Raw genomic sequence first — 12,270 nt, 5'->3', positions numbered from 1 at the left:
GCCTACTTTTATGGTTTACAAAAATACATTATATCACAGTTAATTTGCGAGTTTGATCATGAGAAATCACTGGAGTAGATTGTAGAACAAGGGACTAAACTGTATGAGGTCATATATTGTCAGAATGAAGAGGGGGTTAGAAATAAAGAGGTAAAATCAAAATATAAAGACTCCACACTAATGGTAATGGAGATAAAATCTGCATAAATGCCACTTGAATCATCCTAAACCCAGGTCAGGTATAATATGACATCTGATCAAAGAGGCGCCCCACAGAGGCTGCCATCCCAAACACTGATGTTCCAGTCACATGATCCGAGCAATAGAGAAAATTACATTATTCCTAGATATATTGCAAACAGACCTAGGTTAGGATACCGGCCCGATTTGTCAGGTATAAATAACAATCAAAGACAAAATCAGGATCAAAGAAACAATGGTCCATACCAGATCTTGGGGGCACAGAGCAGATTTGACCCCAGCACTATGGTATATGGCAATCAGGACAGACCACGATATGTGGATCGGTTCATTGAAAATGGAAATCAGCATAGGGGATAGTTCCCACAAAATGAAAGACAAAACATGCACTATGCGCCATTATAATCAATCACCACCACCAGTGAATCACAACCAAATAATGGTTACACCGCGCTCCCACCTCCCATGAGAACAACTCAAATAGAAATAAATCTCCTGAGAGATACCAGAACAGATTCAAACAGTTTGAATCTAACCAGTACCGTCCTAGGCCATGTGTGGGAGTGAGGGGTGTTTGGGCCCCCGCCATACATTCAGTAAAGCTTGGACCACTTGCTCTTCTAATGATGGGGGATGCCTCCATTGTCCTTATGTTAACATCAGCCTTATGCTGACATTGGCATAGATGGGGCTGTTGCGAAAGACACTTGGCATCCATTTGGTACACCCTCGACTCCATCCTTTTCGACTAGACCTCATTGCGATAATACAAAAAGGCCTCTCTCCCCTGTGCAGTGCCGCGTGTACCACGCGTATATCCCCCACCCTTTATCAATGTCTGAAAGCTTTGCAGCTCCATTCTCATGCTCAATCCGGAGGCAATTGCAACAAAAACTAATGTAACATTTCGCTCTTCCTCAGAGGTCACTGTCCCGTGTGTGAACCGGCCTGAGCCGGGCCTTGTAACTCATCCATCTCCACAAACCTGCCCATGCCCTCTCACCCTCACGGTTGGAAAATTACTGCCAGTGTAACCCCGTGTCCCTGCAAGGTATTCTCTTGATGTACCAGATATGTGACCCTGCCATGAAGCCCACCCTAGCGTGCCCTTAGCTAAAATCAAACCTCTGTCACAGTATATTGCTTCCTGTAACTAACAAACATCAACCTGCCCCATCTTCTTTGATAAGTCCAGACCCACCTCGCAATTGAGGTCATCATACTGGCCAAGACCCTTAACCTGGTACCCCATATAAGTCCCAATAAGTAATGGTGCAATTGCATGAATACAGTTTATAGGTTTATGATGATTTGCTCAAAGGAGTTGTAGTGACTATTGTTTAGTGCATGTTTAATGGTAGTGTATTATGTTAGCTTAGTTAGCGGCCACCCTGCCTCACAGCGACCTGACCCTCACCCCGCCTGTACACAGACAGATGGACCTCGTGACGCTCACCCTCCTGCCAACCCAGCACCCAACCACGGAGGAGCAGCACCTATATGCCCCTATACAACAAGAGCTTGTGTCCAACCACAATGAACTTTGCAACATTTATGTCTGACATCATTTATGATGCTTTATTCCCTTATAATCAATTGTAAGTGTATTTTTGCCATAGCGCTCTCAGGCAGCAGAGTTCTCTGGATGCCAATTCTTTACAAAGAAAGACTAAATCTCGCAGACCGTTCTCTTAGTCTCATTCCCCGTTTGGGTGTGTCTATTTTATTTGTATGACACGTGCTAAGACGGGGATGGGTCTTTACATTTGGGGACCCCGACGTGATTTGGGACAGGTGCCCCGAGGCCCTGTGCCATGCGGCGAGATCTGGGACGCCCCCCAGAAAAACCATTGCCTCCGCGGTTGACCTGTCAGTGTGAACAACGAGAGGGCCTGAGGGTTCCCGTTTTCTGAATACCCAACTAAAAACTTGAATGGGGTGAGGACCAGATTGTGTATAGACCGTGAACGGTGGCTCTCGGACCATCATACTGAACACGTGAGTACCGGTTGCGAGACTTCAAGGGGAGAAAAGAGGGTTTGGGAAAGGGGGCATATATAACAGAGTGGCTAAAATAAAAGAGGGCAAAGTTAGGGTCTGTGTGAATGATACTGAGGCTTTTTCTTATCTATCCTTTATATGGCCATTAGGTTTTGTGGAGAAAATGAAAAAGAGGTAAAGAGGTACAAGGGATCCTAGCCCAAAGGGGGTAGAAGGAGGTGCTGTGAAGCATTGTCTGATTCAGTGCAGGAAAATAAGTGAAGATAAAGAGAAAACAGTAGGAGTCTCATATATTTAGTAGACTCTAGTATGTTGAATATTGGCAAATAATGAATACAGTTTGAAATAAGTTGTGGTTCCAGCAAGGTGGTATAAGTAAAAAGGTTGTTGAAATATTATCAGCGCCAAAGGTTAAACAAGGTTGAATAGAAGTGTCACAGAATAGAGATTGTTGGCTGAGTACAAATACGCTACAATGGGAGGGGGAACACCATTAGCACACATTTGTCAGCATCTCCCTTTGTATAGTGAGAAAATACAAAAGTATCATGATCATGGGTAGTGGAAATAAAAGGAGACAGCGTAACGCGATATGGCCGGGGGGGGGGTCCTTTGACAAGAGGGTATTGGATCTAGTATCAACCCATTTGCTTACGAAATACAGGCAAAAGCAATTGCAGAACAGAAGGGAAGTGCTAGATTTGTGGCGGATGTTTGAAGAAGTAGCGCTTCTGGTGAGGTAAGTAAGGACACGATAATTGAGAAAGAGAAGGCACCAGAAGGAGGAGAGGGGGCTATAGGGAGAGAATGTACGACAACCACAACAGAGATTGACCCTACTAGAATATACCTATTGATGACAAGGCCTGCAGTGGGGTACAGTGAGCCCCAGTATGTGCCAGCATGCACCACACCGACAACCCCGGCAACGTCATCAGCCACTGCACTGCCTCTGTATGAAAGAGAAGGGCTGTATGGCCCAACCAGTGCCCCACCAGTGAATTTGGCATGGTTAACAGGAGATTTAGACAGACAGCTTGCGCTTGCACAATTGGAGATAACGCAGTTACAGGCCTTGTGCGACAGGGACCAGATGTTGTCAGGGGGAGGGGAAGTACCACCATTATCATTGGGTGACCTCACACCTCCGCCAAGTGGCGCAGGAGGAACCACACCATCCCCGCCACCACCGTCGGTGCCAATACCAAAAGGGCAAGAGCAAGAGTGGGAATCAGGTGAGTTTCTGTTCCATTTGAACGGCAAACCCATGAGAATAATACAGCCAGCAACCACGGGCAGCCAGAGAGAGGACATGCAGGAAAGGAGGGAACAGGAGGAGGAGGTATGGGGTGATTTAGATGAATTTGAAGAAGGAGTGGCTGCAACGGGATCTCCACTGCCATTCCCATTCGACGAAGAAGATGAAAGGGCTGCATCAAGATTGCAGGGGAGGTTAAGGCAAAAAGTAGGAAACATGCTGGTAAGTAAAACAAGGAAGGGAACGGTAAGTAAGAAAAGGGGGAAAAACAAAGCTGCAAATGCCTCTAATACATAAAGGAGCAGCGAGACCCCACTACATACCGTGGGCACAGATGGATAAGAATAACTTGTTGAAACTTCGCCCTCCACTTTAGGGTGGGGCGGGGACATCAATACATGCATTCGAAAAGAACACAGCAGGGGTAAAATTGGCCATAGGGGATGTGAAAAGTTTGCTACTGTCTGCAGTTGGTCATCCAGCAGATGCAGTGTGGGTGAAGGCGGGGTTCACGGGAGTGACAATGAGCTATTACCGCCATGATGGATCCCCAATTAACAACGTTAGAGCACAAGTATGGATGCATTGCAGAGAACGTTTCCAGATATTCCAGATTTACATTTAGTGACGCAATGCACTATGGGAGAGGAGGAGGAGCCTACGCAATTCATCCTCGGGGTGCAAGACATGTGGAGAAGTGAAACGGGTACGGTGTGGGACCAATCTCCCGCCTTGTTCTACTTTATAATTAGAAAAGGGCTCCCAAAGGAAGTACAGAAGGCCTTGGATAAAATAGCTGGGATAGAAGCCAAGTGCTGGCCCGTGATTCAGAGCATAATTGTGCACCATTGTAGTAGGATCAAAGAAAGAGAAAAAGAGAGGTTGGCAGACAAAGCAAAGCTGGTACAAAATAAATTAGTGAAGACCGCAGCGCTGAAAGTTGCAACATCAACTGGCAGGAACGGCGAAGGAGTAGAGGGAGTGGGAAACGCACCAGCCAGAATGGCCGCAACATGTGCTGCAAGCGGACAGGAGCAGTGGGATGGAGAGTAACAATACGGAGTGCCCCAATGGCAAGGCAGGCCAGCAAGAGGATGAGGTGGGTACAGAGGCCCAAGAGGGGGATTCAGAGGAATGGGAAATAGAGGATTTGGAGGGCCTAGGGTGAGGGGAGGACCACAAGGGTCATGTTGGAACTAGGGAAGGTGGGGGCATTATTCAAGGGAATGCCAAATGCGACCAATGGGTTATTATCAAGGACAGTCCCTTATAGGAAATGAACATCAGTATGGCCACCCAAACCCAGGCAGTCCCAATGGGTTACCAATGGTAGGGGTGGGCAGAACGAGCAATATTATAATGAGCCCTAAATAAAACAAAGGCAACAGCACCAGCAACAACCACAGCAGAGGGGTATGCAACAACAAATGGCAAGACAAAATACTGTAGGAAATGCAAACAATAACATTTTTGCCACATCCGCTAATGGTTTACCAGCACCTTTTTGCGGTGCAGCAGTGGTGGGAGATAATGTCTTCTTGGTACCAGGAACTGAGACATCTGCCGATTAGGACAGCCCACAGAAAGCACTTGCATGTACAGTCCTATCCACTACCCTACGTGCAGAAGAGGAACCACTAGTGGGAGCAGAGATAGGCAACAAACAGTCCATCTTTATGGTAGACTCAGGAGCAGAAAAATCATGCCTCATGGAAGGCCAGTTCCCGCTCCCGGGAAGAAATTCGTAAACGCAAGGGTTCTCTGGGGCTACCTTAAAAGTTCCTTACACAAAACATCTTGATATAACATTTTGCGCACCTCTACTGTACCATGAAGACGCGCCAATAAATTTGCTTGGAAGAGACCTTCTGAGTAAGTTAAACATGACCATCTCCTTTACTGAACAGGGGATAGTTTGTTCCACCCGAGGAGTGTGCCTTGCACGGGCGATGCTGATGATCAGCACAATGACAAACAAAGTTGCGGTAAGAGGGGTGCCCATTGACATGGATATTTTTATTTATGGTATCAAGGTGTTAGCACGGGTGGTGCCAGAGATAACAAGAAAAGAGTGGAAGGTACCATCAGATTTTGTCTTCAGCCCGATTGTGAGCACCGATATTGTATCAGGAACAATTTTGTCTATTGACCTAGTGCGGGTACAGTTCTCGAGAAAACATATTGCAGTAATAGGGCTGGACACACATGGGTGCGAGTAGAGAAAAGAACTGTGCATAGACCCAAACATAATGTTGCGCAACCTAACTGATCAAGAATTGTTCACTGACAGTGAGAGTGACGGGGAAATAATAATGGAAATAAGTATACCCTGTGATATGATGATTCAGCACAGGGAAATACACAATCCTCTTCTGACAGTGTTAACGTGCCACCCACCATATTTGAGAAAGACATGGAGAAGGTGCTGCCAGAAATATGGACCACAGGCCCCCATAATGTAGGGTTGTTACACGAAGTTAGACCAATCAAAATAAAATTAAAACCAGGGGCCATACTGCCCAGAGTAAAACAGTACCCACTCTCCAAGGAGGCAGAGGAAGGAATACAAGAGACAATAAACGCCTGCTACTACAAGGGATAATAGTACCATCTAATTCACCATGTAATATGGCAATTTTTCCAATCAAAAAAGCAAAGGGTGGGGCTTGGAGGATGATCCAGGACTTACGCCCACTTAATTACGTCATACAGAAAGAGTTCCCTTTAGTTCCTAATCCAGGCTCGATATTGTGTAGCATACCTAAAGATGCCACATGTTTCACAGTAGTGGATTTGAAGAATGCTTTCTTCCCAATTGCGATTGACCCAAGCTCTCAGTACCTCACAGCGTTCACGCTAGGGGGCAACAGATGTGAAGATTGCAGACTACAATAGGGATATTGTGAAAGCCCCAGCATTTTTAATAGGATTTTGCATGAAGAACTCGGAAACATTGATGTAGAAAGTACGATAATACAATACATAGACAACTTATTTGTCTGCAGCAAGAGTGAAGAGCAGTGTAGGGCCAATTCCATAACATTGTTGAATTTGTTGGCAAAGAAAGGGTACAAGGTAGACAAAGGAAAACTACAATATTGCCTAGCAGAGGTGCTCTACTTAGGGCAGCTAATTTCAAAAGATGGCAAGAGGATATTGCCCAACAGGGCAGCAGCCGTACGCCATATGATAATACCAAAAACAGTAAAGGGCATGCAAAAGTTTCTTGGCATCTGTATATACTGCTGTGCATGGATACTTGATTACGCAGCATACACACGCCCACCACTACAACCACTGAAGGAAGCACAAAAGAATAATGTCCCATAAAATGGACAAATGAGATGATGGCACAGTATGTCAAACTGCAAGATCTTATTGCACACGCACCTGTTCTGGTGAACCATGATTACGACAGGGAATATTACTTATTTTCACACTGCAATGGCACTCTAATGACTGCAGTACTGACACAGAAAACACTGCAAGGTCACAAGCCATTGGCCTAATACAGTGGAACATTAGATTCAGTTATGCAAGGGCAATTCGCATGCGAACAAGCTCTCACTGCAGCGGCCTTCGCAATTGAAAAAAGCGCCAACATCGTGATGGAATGCTCAGTGTCCTTATACGCAGAACACTCACTCTTTGCTATCCTAGAAAGATCCAAATCAACATTAACGACACAGTTTATGAGATAATATTATCCTGTCCAAATGTCCATGTGGTCAGGTGTAAGACAGTAAACCCAGCCACATTCATTACTACCATGCACTGCAGGAGACATGCAGGAACACGATTGTGCTACACATGAAGGAGAAGAGGATGCTATTCCCAAAGCGAGTGAGAATGCGCTACAGGAAGGAGAGATATACTTCATAGATGAATCAGCATCAATAGATAGTGAAACAGGAGAAAAACACGTGGGGGTGGCGGTTGTAACAATGGAAGAAGAAGGATATGAGATCATTGTACAGAAGCGCACAAGCAGCAGAATTGACTGCACTAATTGAGGCGTTGGGCACTGCTAAAGGATGTGCAGTGACAATATATTCAGATTCGGCATATGCAACAACAACAGTACACTCAGGGCTATAACGATGGCGACTGAGAGGGTTCCGGAGGGCAGATGGGTCGCAAGTGTAACATGCTGCATTACTAAATGAGCTGATAGAAGCACAAGGAGAACCATGAGTAGTAGCAGTGGTGAAATGCCAAGCGCATACCAATAACAAACACAGCAGTGAAAGAGGGTGCATATTTCAATGTTCCACCAGCAATTGTAGTTATTATCAAAACGCCGGGTACAGACACATTAGAAGAGGAATACAACCATACACCAATATCCCAAATAATAGAGCTTCAAAGTTGCCACCGGTAGAAGAGCAAAAACTATGGGCCAAGAGAGGGTTCAAACAATCCTCAACAGATTTAATATGGAGACAGGAACTAACAGGGAAAGTAGTGATGCCAGTGGAGTTGCTGGAAATAGCTTTCCAACAGCTACACTTTCTGACACATGTAACTAAACAACATATTGCAGCTGATATACAGGAACATTGGTTTGTTCTGAACTTACAGGAACATCTGTCAAAATTCAATATAGATTACACCACATGCCAAACATACAGTTCAGGAATGACACTGAGGACATTGCGATGAACATTACAGCATCCTGTGGGCCCATTCAGAGAGCTCCACATTGACTATGCGGACATGGGAGAAAGATGTAACGGAGCAAGATACTTAATTGTGATAGTTTGTCCCTTCTCACGGTGGGTGGAAGCTGGATCATGCCCGCACCCAGATGCGAAGTGCGCCGCGAAATTCCTAGTATGAGAGGTGTTCTCAAGGTGGGGCATATGTGATGTAATAAGATCAGATATTGGCACACACTTTGTGAATGACCTCTTCAAGGAAGTAACGTCATTACTGGGGGTCAAGCACAAACTGTGTTCGATTTATCACCCAATGGCTAATGAGTTGGTGAAAAAAATCAACGGCCTGCTCAAAAGTAAGTTATCAAAGTTGTGCAACACGCTTACAAAGAATTGGGTGTATTGCTTGCCCCTAGCACTGTTTAAAATCAGAACACAGCCAAGTAAATGCCACCAATTCAGCCTGCACGAAATAGTGATGGGCAGGCGTATTCATACGCCACTCTCCCCAGTAAGAAAAGCTTCAGATGCTCACAGAGCTGCTACAGTGCTGGGGGAAGAATTCAAGGAATACCTCACACAGTGAACACGTGCAGTGCATAGCATAGCACGACAAGTTGCACCACCATTTACTGAAAATGCTGTGACAGACACTCCGATCCCAGCCCAAGACAGTCCAAAGGGTCAGTTATTGCCAGGAGAAAATGTGTATGTACGAAGTTTTGTTCGGAAGTGGAACTCTCCAAGATTTCATGGCCCGTACGAAGTAATATACTGCACACCAACCGCTGTAAAAGTTAAGGGAATTAAATATTGGGTGCATCTGTCAGATGTGAGAAGAGCATGTGATAGTGCAATCCCTCAATGTGAACAAACTAACAGCAATGAAGTTGCTAGTGGGTAAAAGAGGAACAGTAAAAAAGGCACAAAATGAAGGAAATGAAAAATTGAAAAGCATTGAGTAAAAATTTGTTAGGACTCAATCTCTCTCGCTCTCTCTCTCCCTTTCTTTTTCTATCAATATCAAGAAATTAAATTGACAGCTTGTATAGGAAAATGATGCTTATTATTGAAAGAAAATGATGTTAAATACGAAATAATATAATACAAATAAAAAAATAGCATTTTGGTGTGCAGACCATAGAAAGCATCATTTAGCAATAGTAGATATGTAAACAATAAAATGACAATGTAATGAAATAAATAATGTATGCATGTCACTTAACAATTCTATATCGCCCCTTTAGGTAGCAAAATGGCTGAAAGGAGTACAGGCACAGATGACAACACAGTTTTAGTTAGTGATAGGGTATTTAATAGAGTAAATAAATATTATAATTTAGAGTGCAGCGTGAGATATTCTGCAATATTGTTTTAGATTATGCTATTTTTCATGGCACAGTACTATCCTGTATTTTTCATTGTTGAGGACATGAAAAAGAGTGGGAGCAGGGCAAAGCTAATACGAGAAGGATCAATACTTATATGGGCAGGTGTGAAAACCACGTGAAAACATAATAATTCTGTTAATAATTATTCTGTTAATGCAAATCTCACTACGTTGCACATAAATCGCACAGCAACAGCCCCCCTCCTTCCACTTGCTGCTATGAGCCCGAGTACTGACAATGAGACCAACCAGTATGATGGCAATGACTTTTGGGAGAATGAACCTAAACTGATAAATATTGATGTACGAACAACCACAGAACCTACTTCACAAGGCACTATAATGCGCTTTTATGTTGCTAATACCCAGGAGACCCCAGAAATACAGGCTGAGCTGAGTACACTGTGAATGAATTCAATGACACAACATGGGCATGAGTTTTTCCCATGAATTATCGAAAAGTAAAAACAGTGAATAACCAGGAAGGGTGAGGAGGAGACGGAAAAGGGGGACGGGAGGGAAAAGATATGATATCTACCATGGCCTGGGATTAGACGAAATTGAAGACCCCCGCCACCCATGTGGAATCAGAAAAATACAATATTACGGCTGTTACACCAAGCGAGGGAAAATACACCGACACAGGCTTGTAAAGATTCCCAGAATCTTTATTACAAAACTGAACAGTATTCAACAAAGTACACAAATAGCTATTTGGCCGTCAATACATCACAGAGACCACCAGCAGGGTTCAATGTGAGCAGTGAACAGGATTTCCTAGCTGGACATCGACGTATTTATACAATTTGTAAAAATGATGTCCAGCCTCTTACAAGTTAATAATACATTGGGCTAGGGTCGCGCCAGGTTCACTTTCCTAATTTACATATCTCGTGCATGCGGTTTACTTTTGAATACATTTACTAACACACTCCATTATTCTTTAATTTAACGTTACACACTTTACATACTGTTTTAATACAGATCAAAGAAATGTTTCGCATTTTATATTCGGATAGCGTTACTGTTCTTGTATACTTGTAGTTTAACATTGCTGATCCAAGTAATCCCCTGCTCCCGAGGTCAACAAAGGACAAGGTCTACATTACCCTAACATGTAGCCTGAAGGCAGGTTGGACATTAACTCTCCTACAGAGGTTGAAGAGGTTAAGGCAAGAACAAGAGAACACAAGACGGCCATTTTAGATTACAGGGTGACTTTGTACAAAACCCCCAAAATGGCGGTTCTAACCTAAAATGGAGGCTTGATTTAAGATGGCGGCTTACATCAATTTCTAAGGTCAATACCTTGCCGTAGAGAGTTATTTGCGTACAATTTTAAGCAACTTGGCGTAGGCCAATATACGTACAATCGTTACAATAGGGGGCATAATTTAATATTCCAGTTCGACACCCAGACCAGTCAAATAAATGGTACTCAGACATGAGTGCTACAGCAACACAAGCCACGAACGAGAGCTGCTATGTCTGCTCTCTCATACTGCATGCATCAGGCACGTCCAAAATACTAGTACCACAAGAAGTACCCTTGTCAGACGCCCAGTGTTTAATTAATCTTGTATTATGTAGAATTCGGAGCACCTTCCAGGCACACACAGTTACAATAGAATTGCTGCGGAATGAGAAAACATGCAAAAGCAAGCGCCAAGGCGTAATCTGCATTAAAGAACCATTCTTCGTCATAAAAGGAACAAGATTCACAGAAAACAAGTGGCATGACAAAACGATTGAGTGCAAAGCTGAAGCACTTAGGGGACTAACTGAAGACAACTTTCAATGAGTCAAAGAAACATGTGCTCATGTCTGGTCCCAGCACATTGCAAAACTCACCTGGTTTACCACTTTAGAAAAACCTATCAAGACCCAAAAAGAAATAACACATGATCTTTGTTTGCACGGAGAAGGGAAGGTACAGATGGGTGCCAACAAGCAGTGCAACAAAACAATCATTATCCTGGATATGAAAAAAGGCACAGCTGCATTTATGGACATGTATTGGGTCTGTGGCAAACAAGCCACCCTGCATTCAGCTCTGATGGTAATCCCAGAAAGCCATATCCAAGGAGAAAATGGTTTGGCTGGTATATCGGCAGCAGGGCAATCGGCGGACACATCGGCAGCGCCCCAACCAGCAATAACAGAACTTCCTTCATACGACATCCTGTCGGAAAGTGACCTAAAGGACAGACTCTCCTGCAAAAAGCGATCATCAAACTACATTTCCAGCGAATCATCCGCGCTTCTTGCTGGGATCCCAACAAAGTAGAAACTCTTCAATTCTTCAGAGACATTCTTTGCTTCCCTCCTAACGCCAAGACTCCAGGCACAAACAAACGCCACATGGTTTCAGATCGTTCACTGGGAGCTAATCCAACTGACCAACGACACTGAAGAGGGATTCAATGTGATCGAAGTGGAACTTTGCACCTTGTGCCTAATGACAATGCAGAACCAGTACGTCCTAGACCTCCTCACAGCAATGGACGGCGGAGTTTGCCAAAAAATCAGGAGCGCCTGCTGTAAATTCGTACCATCTGAAGGTGCGGATAATGGGACTCTCTCCCACGTAATCTCAGCAGTACACAGTTTGGGGGAGAGGATGTCAAAAGAAGGAGGAATAGAGCCATGCAACTGGTTTGACAATATGTTCAACTGGATACCATCCTGGTTCAACACCGTGATGAACATTTTTATTCCTGTCATCATTTTTATTTTACTATTTTTCTGTGTGTGCCAACTAG

The sequence above is a fragment of the Ambystoma mexicanum genome, chromosome 12 (genome assembly GCF_040938575.1).
Source record: "Ambystoma mexicanum isolate Mex_15411 chromosome 12, UKY_AmexF1_1, whole genome shotgun sequence".
Lineage (NCBI taxonomy): Eukaryota > Metazoa > Chordata > Amphibia > Caudata > Ambystomatidae > Ambystoma > Ambystoma mexicanum.
Note: the sequence above shows the minus strand (reverse complement) of the source record.